The following is a 13,986-nucleotide window of genomic DNA, read 5'->3' on the forward strand; positions in this document are numbered from 1 at the left end:
CTAGAATTCAAAATTTTCAGGGGAGCCCCCCCCCCCCCCTCCCCCCGCAACCTTCCCTCAAGGATGGGGCGTCGCCAAAATCCTTGCCCCAGGTGCTAAAAGTTCACGTCATAACATCGGATATATCGAATTAGTTCCATTCAATAGCAGATAAATTTTCAATTTCACACACCATGGATCTCATCTTATCCTCGTGTCTCTCTCCTCTCCAAAGTTTACCCTGCTCTCTGAGAGGAGAAGACAACAAGCTCAAAATAGCCGAAGGTTTAGAGGTACATGAGTATTTATTCAGGCATGTTAATTCTGGGCAATTGGTGAATTTGGGGTAATTGGCAGGAAATTCAGGAGGCTTCGTTGCACTGAGGATTGACCCAACAAGGCTGAAACGCGTCTGCAGTTGCCTTCTTGAATGGTCGCTATTAGTGTTGCACCAAACAGCGTATCTCTTTGAGGAAAATTTTTCTCATATGAGCTAAGAGCTTTTTCTCTCTGTTTTGAGATTTTCAGCTTTATGCTGATTTTTAATGCACGTTGGCTAAAAAATTCTAACTTACTGTCTGACGACCCGTGCGTCTGCCGTAATCAGTTTGTGAGGTTAATTCTCCTCCGAGTGTGAACATTGAACATTCAAATAATTGCTGATGTTTTCATTTTTTCATCGCGGGTTCCGGAAGTAATGCTTTTTGGCAACATTTCCCAGTCCGTTCCTCTGAAAGGGGCGACGAGGAGCTCAAAATGGCATTCCAACGAATCCCTCTCAGAACAAGTGCGATGTGGACGTGACTCCCTTTGACCCTCGAATCTTAGTCCGTCGGCTACTCCGTGTCAGTTTCAACAGTCACAATTAAAGCCCATCGTATTTATCTCGAAGACCAGTACTGCCATGCTTAGAACGAACCCCGTATGAACCTTCAGGCGTTGCCAAATTTCTTTTAATAAAACACGAGTTTTTTGGTAACCTTATTAACATTTTCCTTTCAAATTTTCAGAGAATTTTGTTCGTATTTTGTTCTAAAGTTCCTGAAAATTTCAAGGGAAAATAAGCATGAATGTCGTTAAAAATGCATGCTCTATCAGGGGACTTCGGCAACTCTCGAGTGTCCGTGCGGCGTTCTTCCTTAGCACGGCAGAGTAGTGGAGAGTGGCGATGCGAGAAGGATCGATTATCGATATTTCTCCCATTTGAAGCTGTGGTAAAAAATCGATTATCGAGGTGTTCGTTGCGAACACCCTGTTTATCGATCCATTTCCATAGGTTTAAATAGTAGATCAAGCGATATATTGCAAAACACGCCACGCCATTGGTAGTGATAGACAGCTCTCATGGAGGTTTTAACTTTCTTCTCCCCAGCGCAGAAACCGTATCGTTTTTCTCTTAACGAAGGCGTATGACTTTATCACCACGAGAGCCGTAGTAATCGTGGAGTGAAATTAACAGGAGAGCTCTCTTCAAAGATGAGCGTAACGCCCTTTTGTCACTAGATCGACGGTAAGTAACGCATAGACAAGCAAAAAAACACTGAAAATATGACTAGATTTGTATATTTTTAACAAGGCGGTAAAATAGTGCTATCGTTTACATTATTTTGCGGGGAAAGCAAGATCAGAAAGTTCAAAAATTTCACGCTCTACTGAGTATCAGTGCAAGAATGTGGGAGGGGGGGCCTGCAGCTCAGATAGATGCATTGTAATATTAATTAAACTGAGATCAATCCAAGAATCTATGACATATTGGGTCTTTCAGACCGCTTCAGTAGATAATACTCATCAGTGAGCCCAGCTTAGCATCTCGCAAAATCCATGGCGGCATCGAACGCATGATAACGCTGTATAACGCACAGAGACTTTTAATTATTGAGCCCGAGTGGCTATCTTGGATATAAAGAATAATTGTTGCTCTTGCACTTTTCATTGGAGGTACGAGGTTCCATCTATCCTTCTAATCTTAAATGTTAGTATTTTCCGATAACGACCTTTGGAACCGGAGTAATTGTTGCCACAAATATAACATTGTAGCTACGGCTAGAAAAGAAGATAGAACCTGAAATCTACTAAGAGCATTGTTAAGAGATAAGATACTTTTTTCTTCGTTTATTACTTACGAAGACATATTTGTATCGAGTTTTTAGAGAATATTCATGAAAGAACCCTGGAAAATCCAACAAAATGTTGTGTAATAACGGATGTATAAAAAGCTAAAGTATGGAAAGAAATCTTCAACATCGCAAACCGACATCCGTAGTTTTGTGGTCTCGCTATTGACATTAATCGAAATATTATTCAATATTGTGTACACGAACTTACGGTGATTACATATGATTGGCGGCTTCTTTTAAAGTTTTCTTTTGACGAGGTAATGCCTCAGTCGATGTGTTTTGACGCAAGCCGCAGTTGAAAAGATTGAAATGAACCCAAAATAGCCTCCTATACTCGTGTTCCGGCGTCGAGAGATCCGCTTATTTAACTGCAAACGGAACCGAGACTCATTAGCCACCGAATGTTGCCGAGTAGTCACAACAAATTATATGGTTTATACTAATAAGCATCGCGCTGATCAGAAACCGTCGAGTAACTTAAAGTCGCAATAACGACAAAAATACCTCTTGTTACTTTCCGGTCAACAGTTTCCCGAAATCTAGAGCAAACGAAATACGAATGTAGGGGATATGGAGATTTCGCAATGAGACCAATGTTTGGAACTCACCTTTGAGTTTTAGGAGCCATGTGGCGCATCGAGCCCGATTTTTAGGCGCCATTGAAGATTTTTTAGGGGTCAAATTGACTTTTTGCCTTTATATTACGGCGCATTTAGTGAAAAGGTAGATGCAAGATGTCTTTGTAACAGAACTAGTAAGTAGCTGTAACTTGGGGAAGACCAAAGCACTGAGAATGATATCGTGAAGAATAGAAAAAGCAAAAGCTTTCACTTGTGGTGCTGAAAATTCTGAGTTTTTTCAATTCAAGTAGATTTATTTTTCTTTCTTTATGTAAATTCCTGTGAAAATCCAGAACTTTAGGGGCCACGTTGGCGCAGAGCCTTTATTTTTTAGGCGCCATGGCCGATTTTTTAGGCGCATTTGGCGCCTGTGAATTTCGAACACTGAATGAGACACCAGACAAGGTGCGATGTAAAGTATTATGATATCTGTTTCCTCATTAAAATTGCACGTAGAATATGATTTGTGCAACGAGATTTACTGAAAGTAACTGCTAACCGAGATATTGACGTTTTTTCATGCACGAAGTCAAACTTTCCGCCCATGGAAGAAACAATTATTCGCATTTCAAATGTTACCGTGACAGTCACTGCGGCATGAAAATACGACGACCTCAATTTTGATGCTTTGGCTGTTGTTGACACAAAGAATTGAAGGCGCTCTATTATATTGGATCCTCGAAATATTGCCGTTCCGCGCACGCCGCGGATGAAGAAGTGAGTGACTGGGGAGTCAAATCGCCTTCCCTTCCGCGTGCGTATGCAACACGGACATCCATGGAGCCCGAATAGTTGCATCCAGGCCATTTCGAAGCGTTTTGATGAAATTCGTCTGATATCCGTCTCTCGAGACACTAACTGAAACTTGGACTGTCTCTCTTACACCCTCACTTAATTGCAGCGTTGCCCTATTGTGCCAATGAAGTGGACCTGAAAACCAATACTAATTTCTATCACGACATTGTCAACTTTACAAAAAATGCATTATTTAAATGTTTAATAACATTGCCAGCCCTCAAAATCGTTAAAAGAATACTAGGTACTGCATGAGCGTAATCGAAAAATTTCCTTTAACCTTCTTTCAAGAGTCGTTCTTTGTTTGGATTTCTTTAATTTTTCCCTTTTGGGAAAACTAACTTTGAGGTTCGAGTGGGATATTGTATGGCGAGAATAGCATAATTCGGGCAAATATTGTTATGTACTGCTCTTTCTCTCCTGGAACGTTGACTGCGTCGGTTATAGGACATTTCGTCAACGATTTTTTGTCCGCGCACCTGTTTTTCCAGTAATTTACGTCCACACGTTTTTTCGGCACGGGAGTTTTGGTCTACGAGCCAGTTGCGACCCAAAGTTAATTGGTCCACATGTAAATACAAACGACAATTGCTCACGACGTTTTTGGATGAAAATGTATAATGTCTTGGAAGAATAAAGGTTTCCTTGTTTTTGTTTGTTTGTTTGTTTGTTTCGTGCAACGGAGAATAATATAATTGAGATTTTTGGTAAAAGTGGGGTAGCGTCAATTCCATGCGACAAAATTCACTAAAACTCTCTACACCTCTTTGGTGTAACGGGACTTAATTATGTTTCAAGAAATTCCCACCTTGTTATACCTGAACCGGGATGAGCCTCTTGATTTGCCTCAGCTAAAGGCTCTTAGATTTTTCCTGTGTACAATACGTATCTTGATTTATTATGCGAGGAAAGATCTGGACTTTTAATAATACTGTGCAACACCTCTGTTGTGAGATAGTTGCTTCAGGCGCCGCCGCGCGGCGGGCGGGTGGTCGTATCAGCGCGGGTGGAGCGGTGTGCTGCCAGCGCAGCGTGAGAAGCGCATTGGCGCCTACAAACCTAAGTGGATACTTCAAGCATTGTGCAATGCGTGAAGTATCCACTTAGGTTTGTAGGCGACAGTGAGCTTCTCACGCTGCGCTGGCAGCACACCGCTCCACTCTGTTAGGCTCTAATATTTATACTCGCATAGTCAGCGTTTATTAATTCTTGCCGATTTTGAAATGTTTGCACACTCTGCATTGATTATTTTCATTTAAATTGATGAAAAAAATTGTATCAATTTATCAAAGGAGAATACTAATATAATGTGTGTTTTTTTAAATATTGGTGGTGTCAAATTTGGCTATCAATTTTTGCTTTAGGGTGCTCTCGTGCCCACGCAGAGCACATGAAGCGATCGAAAAGCTAATTTTTTCCCACTATCTCGTCGATTTTTGTCAACTTCTCCGCCTAACCTAGCTGGGGTTTAAGAATTGAGCCCTTCCTTTTTGGAGACTCTCTTTAAGTATATTCAGGAGTGTGAAAATTGTTTTGCAGGGAGGGAGGTATTCTTGTGGTCTGTAAGAACCCTCTTCGGAATCTAAAAATCAAAATTCGCTCTAAGTAATGAAGATAGTCCGACTTTTCACAATTAAGCTTGCAGACCATATTTTACCATAAGGGTTCTTCTTTAAAACATCCATTTTGTCATCATCGTGGCAATTATTAACCGGGATGAAATCCTCCCCTCCCCCGGGAAAAGAAACTCCAGCTTTATATGAGGAAGACTGAGCCAACCCGTCTTTCAACAACCTATACTTTCGTTCTCGAGGTATAAGCAACTATCCATAGTAAATTTTGCTATCTCTCGTGAGTGTTTTCGTAACAGGTTCTATTGAAATTTCCTTTTGTTTTTAATGAGAAACTTTGGATTATTCCCAATATTTCAAAACTTCAGCAGCAGTGGACTTTATGAACTCCGTTAGCATCAATTATGCCCACACACAATCACTGCAGTTGTCGACAGCCACCGCATGTCGTGTCAATGAAACCAATGAATCGCCTTCAGTTAGCTGTGACGCAATTTTCGTTCCATATCTGCGCGCTGCGCTAAAAACGAGTTTCCCTTCCTGAGATTGTGTACTTTTGTTGTGTCGAGGGGCATCCATTATTCTGATGCACTAATTATATACATTATTCCGTTCAATTCAAGAACCACCGTTTTAAAATCTAGCCGCACATGGAAAAATTCTTACTTTACTCACCAGGTCAACAACAACCTGAACCGAAAATAACTGAATCAAACTTGATTGTGGTAATGCACTGTGTTTATTTGAAATTAATGCGAGCAATAATTTAATATATTCTGTATGAAATTGTGATTTTTAAGTAATGACGTCCGAATTTCACGAAGTAAAACTGATTCGACATAGAATTATGTGAGATCTGTGTCAGAAATTACGCAAATCTGAGTCATTTCTTACATCTGACTGATTTGAGTGTAGAGTAAATTGTGACCTAGTTTTAATGTTAAGCATGGAGGGTATTGTGTGAATCAAAGCTGTTTTCAATTTTCACGGTGTAGTTCTCATTTCGCGGTTTTGAAAATGACGCAGATCTCATATTATTCTGCGTCAGAAATTAACGGCAATTCGAGTATTTTCTTTCATCCAACCCATTTGAGTGAAAAGTAGTTTGTGCCCCAGTTCTGATGTTGAGCATATTGATCAATGGCGAAGCGTGAATTATCGTGAACAAGCCCAATACATTCGTCAACAAAACAACACAATGTCTCCGCTGCTGAGAACTAAAAAACTGATCGTGAGTAGATTTCCATGCTGATTTCCTGATGACTTCCGGTTTTCTCGGTCATGATATTTTTATCCGGAAAAATTTGAATTCAAGGAAGTAAATTGGAGCAATTTGGGAAAAATTTGTGATACATTTTGGTTCAGCAGCCAAAATCATTCAAGGAATGTGCCCGTGCGATACGCCTGAAAATTATTCCTGCTGCCTCTGATCGCGAAGTTTTTCCGGTCTAATGACTTAATCCACCCAAAAACAACAATATATAATGAATAGGGACTTGCGAAAACTGCTAATGTCCATTTTTCTAGTCCTAAGTTCATTTGAGTCGATAATACTTTTCATAAAACCACGAAAATTCCGTTAAAACTCGTCTTCGGGTGTCCGTAATCCCAAAACGAGTCCTTATATAACTTTTATGGTTGTATGAACTCTGAAAGTATTATGAACTGAAAAAAAACTTCAAGTTGGAAAAATGGACATTAGCGGTTTTGGCACGTCCCGATTCAAATATTTTCCGTCATTTCACGTCTGAAAAAATTGGGGGGGGGGGGGTTATTGTTTTGCGATTCCTACCGAAAGACACATTAATTTCTCTCCATAAACTTTGCAAGACTCATGAACAATGCGTAAACCTATCGGTGGATATTTTCGCATCGAGGGCGATGTGAGTCGAAGCAGTTTTCCATTTTTACGGAGTAATTTTTCTTCAAGGTTTCGAAGATGCTCGACGACCCCGCCAGGGTGGATTCTCGGGAGATGCCACTACTCTTCATCAACATAGCGGGCGTCGGGGTGGAGTCGCAGCGAGAAAAACTCGGAGGCAAAACAGAGAAGGGGTCTTAAGGGATGGCGCGGAGGCGCTGTTTTATCGGGAGAGGGTGGGGCGTTAATGAGAGCGGGTGAAATTTATGCATTGTATCGGATCGGAAGAGAGTGGTGTACCTTGCGAAATCCGTCGCGAGTGATATACTGCCCTCAAGTTCAGAGTCTCCAACTTGGATGTATTCATCAACTTGTCAATGAGTAACTTCCCCGTTCCTGTTTCCAACCTCCCCCACCGCCGCACTCTCCGAACCCTCATTTTTCCCGTTTCGCCTGGAGACTAGTCCATGCGACTCGTCCTCCTTTCGGCTGATTTTTACCTCCGATTTGTGGCCATGAAAATGAAGAACGCAAAAATAATCATTTCTGACCGAGGAAAACGATAGAACTTGGGACTACATTATTTTTCTCGTTATCCCCAATTTTCCATTTCATTTTAGTCTAAAGTAATAATTGAAGCAGTGAGAACGAAAACACATATATACCCCAATTTTATTGTAATCTGCCGTCGCATTTCTAAGGCGCAATGATACAACTATTTGAACTCCCCGGAATGCGTGAGGTATCACGCCGCATTTGAAGGCGTTTTCAAAACAGCCAAGTTCCGATACCCGGATTATCGTTTTGAATAGTTCATATTCTTTTGTTTTGTTCCGTACCACTTGTTTATTTTCAATCCTCATATAAAAACTACTAATTTGCTGAATACACTTCTGGCTGGAGGGCATTTTAGCTATGCATTCACGACTACTAAAATGTCAAAGGAAATCGACAAGACTAGCGTGTATGAAGGCTATTTCGATTGTAATCTGCCGTCGCATTTCTAAGGCGCAATGATACAACTATTTGAACTCTCCGGAATGCGTGAGGTATCACGCCGCATTGGAAAGCGTTTTCAAAACAGCCAAGTTCCGATACCTTGGATATTCCCTCCATTTTGGCCTCAACTTGAGAGCTTTTTTTAGCTTGGGAGTTGATTTCAGAGAAAACCAGTGGCACCATCGTGTTTCTCGCGAACTTTTACGTAAGAATCAATAGTCAAGTCGCAAATTCCTCACACACGCAACATCTCCATTTGCTGTGACTAGGAAGAAGCTCAAAGGCTGTAGCTCAAGATTGGCGTGTGTCTTAGGTTCTGGTTCACCTCACGCAAAGGCAGCACGGGCGTGACGATGGATGCTGCAAAGGAGCAGCGCTGCGTGAAGTCGCGGTCCCGAGTTCCCGACCGTGATTTCCCATCTCTCCCCCCCCCCCCCCCGGCTCCAGCCCGGTGAATTGTAAAAGTGAAGTGTTAATTTCATGCGGCGCCCGTTCATCACTGTCAAAATGTTTATTCATTCCCACGCCCGAGCCCCTCCCGCCGACGCCGCGGTAAACAAATGTCGCCACCTCTCACCCCTGACACCCCCCCGCCCCCGCCTCCGACGGGGGAACGCTCGAAAAAAGTCTCATCTCTGTGAACTAGGCCTTTGTGAACGCTGCAATTTCAGCGGCCTCCTTTGACCCCTGCCCTTCTCTGCTCTCTTTTGTCGCCAGGTCGCCCTCCAGATTTTGGGAACAATGGAGATGTTGCATGTGTGAGGAATTTGCGATTTGACTGTTGATTCTTACGTAAAAGTTCGCGAGAAACACGATGGTGCCACTGGTTTTCTCTGAAATCAACTCCCAAGCTCAAGAAAGCTTTCAAGTTGAGGCCAAAATGGTGGGGATATCCCACGCTATCCTGAGAGTCCACCTCTACATCAAGATAGACTCTCCGTGCGAAGATAGGGAGCAAATACATTAGCTGTGATGCCGTGTTTTCAGTTTTAGAGTCCCCAAATAAAGTGGCAGCCCTGTCAATGTGTTTGCTCTCTATCTTTGCACGGAGAGTTTGTCTTGATGTAGAGGTGGACTCTTAAAATAGCGTGGGATATCCCCTCCATTTTGGCCTCAACTTGAGAGCTGTTTTTGAGATTGGGAGTTGATTTCAGAGAAAACCAGTGGCACCATCGTGTTTCTCGCGACTTTTACGTAAGAATCAACAGTCAAATCGCAAATTTCTCACACATGCAACACCTCCATTTAGCCCAAGAAAGATTGTAGTCACCTTCTTCATCCTCCCCTAGGAAGAAGTCGCTTTGATGGAGAGGGCCGCGGCCTCCTTGGACTTTTAAGGCCAATTTCCGCTAATGGATTTGATTAAATTTTTCTATTATTGTCAACCTCCGTTAAACAAAACGAAATTCCCGCCGGGCGACGCGACAGTGCGTCTACAACATTCGATTTTCATGTCGGTAGCAGTGGTCTGGCGTGCTTTGCGATATATCGATTGATCGGCCAAATTAAACCTACAGGAAAGGATCGATAAACAGGGTGTTCGCAGCGAACACTTCAATAATCGATTATTTACCACAGTTCAAATGGGGAAACATCGATAGATTGCAAAGCACGCCACGCCACTGGTTTGTAGCAATGACGACCACGTCCAAATTTCTCGACACACCTTCCGATGGTTTACCGGGTAATCGACCCCAAAGAATCCAATTAACATTGTCCCGAAGCCCCTCTAGCCTCCCTTATGGGGGCAACAATGGGGGCACGATTTCCCTCGAATTTTGAAATTGTGCCTCCTCCATTTAACCCCCCCCCCCCACCCAAAGAAGACCAGGGGGGCTTCGGGATCATGAAAATCGGATTACTTGGGGTCGATCAGGTACCTGGGAAACTATCTTTTTCCAGAGAATCTACGTCGATTTTTGACCAAAGGGAAACTATGGAGGGAGCCGGTGTCCTCCTCATTTAAGGGATCATTTATGGGCGTTAAATGGTCCAATTTTGAATTTTTAGGGGTCAAATTTCTGTGGAATTTTTCGTACTTTTCGATTTTAATGCGATCGAATCGCAATTCTATAGGGGACCCCGACTTTCGGGATCGTGAGCCCCTCTTCACTCCTGAAAGGGGAGGTTCGGGACCATGAAATTCGGATTTCTTGGGGTCGATCCCCCATTCAACCCCGCGAGTTGAATTAATTTAATTCAATCAATTGAATTAATTAATGAATTAATATAATAATGAATTTTTAATGAGGATGATCTGTTTTTATTGATGCTCTTAAAATTCTACGCAGACGTTGTATTTCTGCACTTCTGCAGTCCGTTTACACGCAGTTCCTTGTTCATGTGATTTCCTTTATTTTACTTAAGTCTTTTGTGATGCATATTGTTCCACTTTATTTGTGTTCGCCAACTGATGATTTGTATTCCTTGGAAATATATTCCATTTTTATTATTATAATTACTTCAGTATTCGTTTATTTGTATTTCGTGAGAGCAGTGGAGGTTAGGAGTCGTAGAGCGCGAGGGAGTGCCGACCTACATGTATGCACTTAAGTATTTGATCTCTCGTAATTCATTAAACAACTCATGGGCCGTAGTAGTGTTAAGAGGATGAAAGAATCATATTCATCGAAATGCCGCGCCTCTCGGGTGGTATTTAGAGGTATTGAAGGAGTTTTTTTAAAGGTAACCAATCTCTAACAGTTTTGAGTAATATCTTTTGGGTGAATGGTCTAAAACAAACATTTGGTTAAGATAAGATTCTACCGGTTTAATTTTTAATGATGTCATAATTTCGGACGGGTCTCTGTCCGTCTATCTTCATTTGCTTGGCGAGGAATAATTGAAGGGCTTGGAGGACAAGGCGTATACGTGCTGTTTTCGCTATTTCGAGAAATACGTGATCGAAGTTTCGAAATTATATGGAACCTTATGGCGGAGAGAAAGTTTAATCTGACTTTTTGATGCTTAAACATTGGAATTTGGGAGCGAATTTTTCACAGGATATGCCTTAAGATTACTTTTTCCTTGAAATGATTAATATCTCAATTTTTTCAAAAACTGCACTTATGCGCCTCGTCGCCTCGTCTTCCAAGCCGCTCAATTCTGAATTAATTTTCTTAAAATCTCTCAACCTCAGAAGGAAAGCACTTAATCAACATTTTGTCTGACTCATCTTAATTTGATGATATACATCCTACAACATCAATTACGATGTGATAATAACTTACTGATACTGCCGTGCTAAGGAAGAACGCCGCATGAACATTCGAGAGTTGCCAAATTTCCCCGGATAAAGCATGTATTTTTGAAGAAAGTTATGCATATTTCTCCTTGAAATTTTCAGACTCTTTCGAAAAAATCTCTAACAAAAATCCTCTTAAAAATTGGAGAAAAAATATTCTCAAATTTTCCTGAAAACGCGTGGTTTGTCGAAAGAAATTTGGCAACGCTTGAAGGCTCATACGGCGTTCTTCGTTAGTACGGTAGAATAGACTAACTAACGGCAACTCACGAGTGACTCGATAGCTAGTCCATCATTTTCTCCCTTAGTCTATTGGAACCAACCAAATCAACCGACAGAATTGCTCCATACTCCGTAAGTCTTCTTTGTCTATCGCTTTGACTATCAATTTCAATAATCAGCCTGCTGGCAGGACTACTTCAATCCTGAAAGGATTGTGTCCTGTCGGTTTTTTTTTGCAATTGAACAAAGGCTCGAGGAGCCCACATCTTGTGTGGTTGGGAAGCCTCCGTGTGCCGGCAAAACTTTTCTCGGGGACAGGAGACAGTTAAAAGTTTTTTGAACTCTGTGCGGTTACGCTTCAACTCTTTTAAGCTACCCCTTGAACGGCCATTCATATTGACCCCTCTTTTTTAAATCACTTTCAGAATCACAGGCCGGCTCTCCGTGAAGTTCCCAGCACAGCTTTTTGCAACTTTTTTCTGAGGTTATTATACGCACGTAAAGCATCGGTTTTATATGAAACGTCAAAAGCTTTGGTCGAACTACAAAACCAAATCCTCGAGAACACAAGTTTTCACCCGGTCAAAATCGCCGCGATTAATGAGAAAAGCCGGCAACTTATTTTATTGCAAGATAGTCTCTACTTGTGTTGTGTGTGTTCCTCGCTTTCCGAAGTTATATTACTATCTGCTGAAGTACAGACATCGCTTTATCTTCCAATTGTAAATGTACTCATGGTGTTGGCGGGGGCGGGAAGCATATTGAGCTATTGCGACTGACAATAAATCCTAGCTTAATCCAGGATTTGGCGGAGTGCGTGATGCATGAGCAAGAACATGACGTAATTGTTCAAAATACACACACTTGACTTCATCATTACGTCACAATTTGTAAGGCGCGATATTCAATTGCATTATGTACAGAAATTTTTTTATACAGGGTGGGCTGAAAGTTACCTGATGACATCTAGAGCTTCTGAGCGGAAGTAGATAGAGAAGGCCTCAGATTCAAAACAGTACTTTTATGAAGTGGCTAATTTTTTTAAGGTTGGGGTTTTGCTCTTAAATACCCCCTCACCCTCCGGAGACACTTCGCAAATTTCAAATGGCAACCTCCCTTTTGTAATGTATCCCCGAAAAAGCGCAAGGTCGCCCTTGGTTCACGTTAAAAAGTTGCCTTTTGAATTTTTTTCCCATTGTGTATCACTCGATTGTCGAAAAATTATGTCCTCTCCAACATATAACGGTCCCCCAAAAGTTGAAATTGTATATCGGACATCAGCGCCCATCGGGCAATACATATTAAAAAGATATTAAAAAAGAAACTTTTTGCAAAAAGCAAAGGAATCCTACTTGTCATACTTAACGGCAATTCTTTAAAACGGCTTTGATTTTTCTACTCTGTGCGAAGAAAATTATGCAACATTTTCAAGGAATGATGTCATTTTGTTCTCTCTAAAAAAAATTACATAGAGACGGAGATTTTCAGGCACCGCAAACGAGATATGTGATTGCGGACTTACGCCGCGTCGTCCTCGGTATGATTTCTGTTGTTTTGTGTCGTGAAATGCAAGCTGATCGAGATGCGTTTTTTACGGTTCACTCAGGACGGATTCAAACAAAGAGGAATTTGTAGCGTTTACATCCGTTCGATGTTGTCACGAGAACGATCTAGGTTTCCAATTAATTATAGCCGATACAGCACCTCGATATGAAGTCTACAATGTTGAAGTGAACATTGACATTGAACCTCATCACGTAAGACCAACAAGTTTCAATCATTCTCGGCCTGCCCTTGTATAGTGCGGCTCGTGGCGCGTAACGCTGAGCTTCGACGCACGGTGGATCGAGTCAGCAGGAGAGGTCGGACAAAATTTGGAAACTTTAAAAGCTCATAACTCCGTTTATAAAAAACTTTTAGGACCTATAAGTGGTTCCATCGGTTTCCTCGTGAGATTCTCTTCCAGAACCACCCCTTAAAGTTTATAATGTGACGTATTAAACATCAAATTTTGCAGTTTTAGTTAAAAATTTCAGGTCCAACCTATCAAAGTGACTCGATACCCACTGTGCGACGCAGCTTTCGTTTTACCGCGCCAAGGAAAAACGACGCATTAACATCCATATGTTGCCAAATTTCCTCTGATAAAAGAAGAATTTTCCGGAAAACTTACCTGATTTTTTATATTGAAATGTTCACGAAATTTCACTCGTAGCCTACTCTAGCATATTTGGAAAATTCAAAGAAAGAAATATTCGAAACTCGTCTCAGAAATAAATGTTTTGTCGGTGGAGTTTTAGCAACATTCGAATGTGCAAATGTCATTTTTCCATTTTGGATTCAAGGCTTGGTGTGGCTCCGACCGCTTCCGTCTGTCATGACGCGCGCTCGATGCGGAATCTGCAGATTTTACATTCCTGCGAGAAAATGATGAATTTCGAACTGGGATCAGCTTTACGGCGAACAGAAAATTGATAAGAGGAATGAGTTAACTTATCTATTTCGGTCTTGCTCGTGGCACCGAGCACTGATGCGAAATTAGCGCCCATGTTCTTTGTCCATTGAATGAAAAGTCACG

The 13,986-nt window shown here is 41.6% G+C and overlaps 1 protein-coding gene across 1 annotated transcript in view; it reads left to right on the forward strand.

Annotated features, from left to right (window-relative positions):
* The first annotated feature begins 11,402 nt into the window (after positions 1 to 11,402).
* Positions 11,403 to 13,986, forward strand: part of Gclc (glutamate--cysteine ligase) — a 29,833-nt gene continuing 27,249 nt past the window's right edge. The window contains exon 1 of the mRNA XM_072302659.1: positions 11,403 to 11,540. The gene's annotated coding sequence lies outside the window, so the exon portion shown is untranslated. The remainder of the gene's footprint in view (positions 11,541 to 13,986) is intronic.

The sequence above is a fragment of the Bemisia tabaci genome, chromosome 7 (assembly GCF_918797505.1).
Source record: "Bemisia tabaci chromosome 7, PGI_BMITA_v3".
Classification (NCBI taxonomy): domain Eukaryota; kingdom Metazoa; phylum Arthropoda; class Insecta; order Hemiptera; family Aleyrodidae; genus Bemisia; species Bemisia tabaci.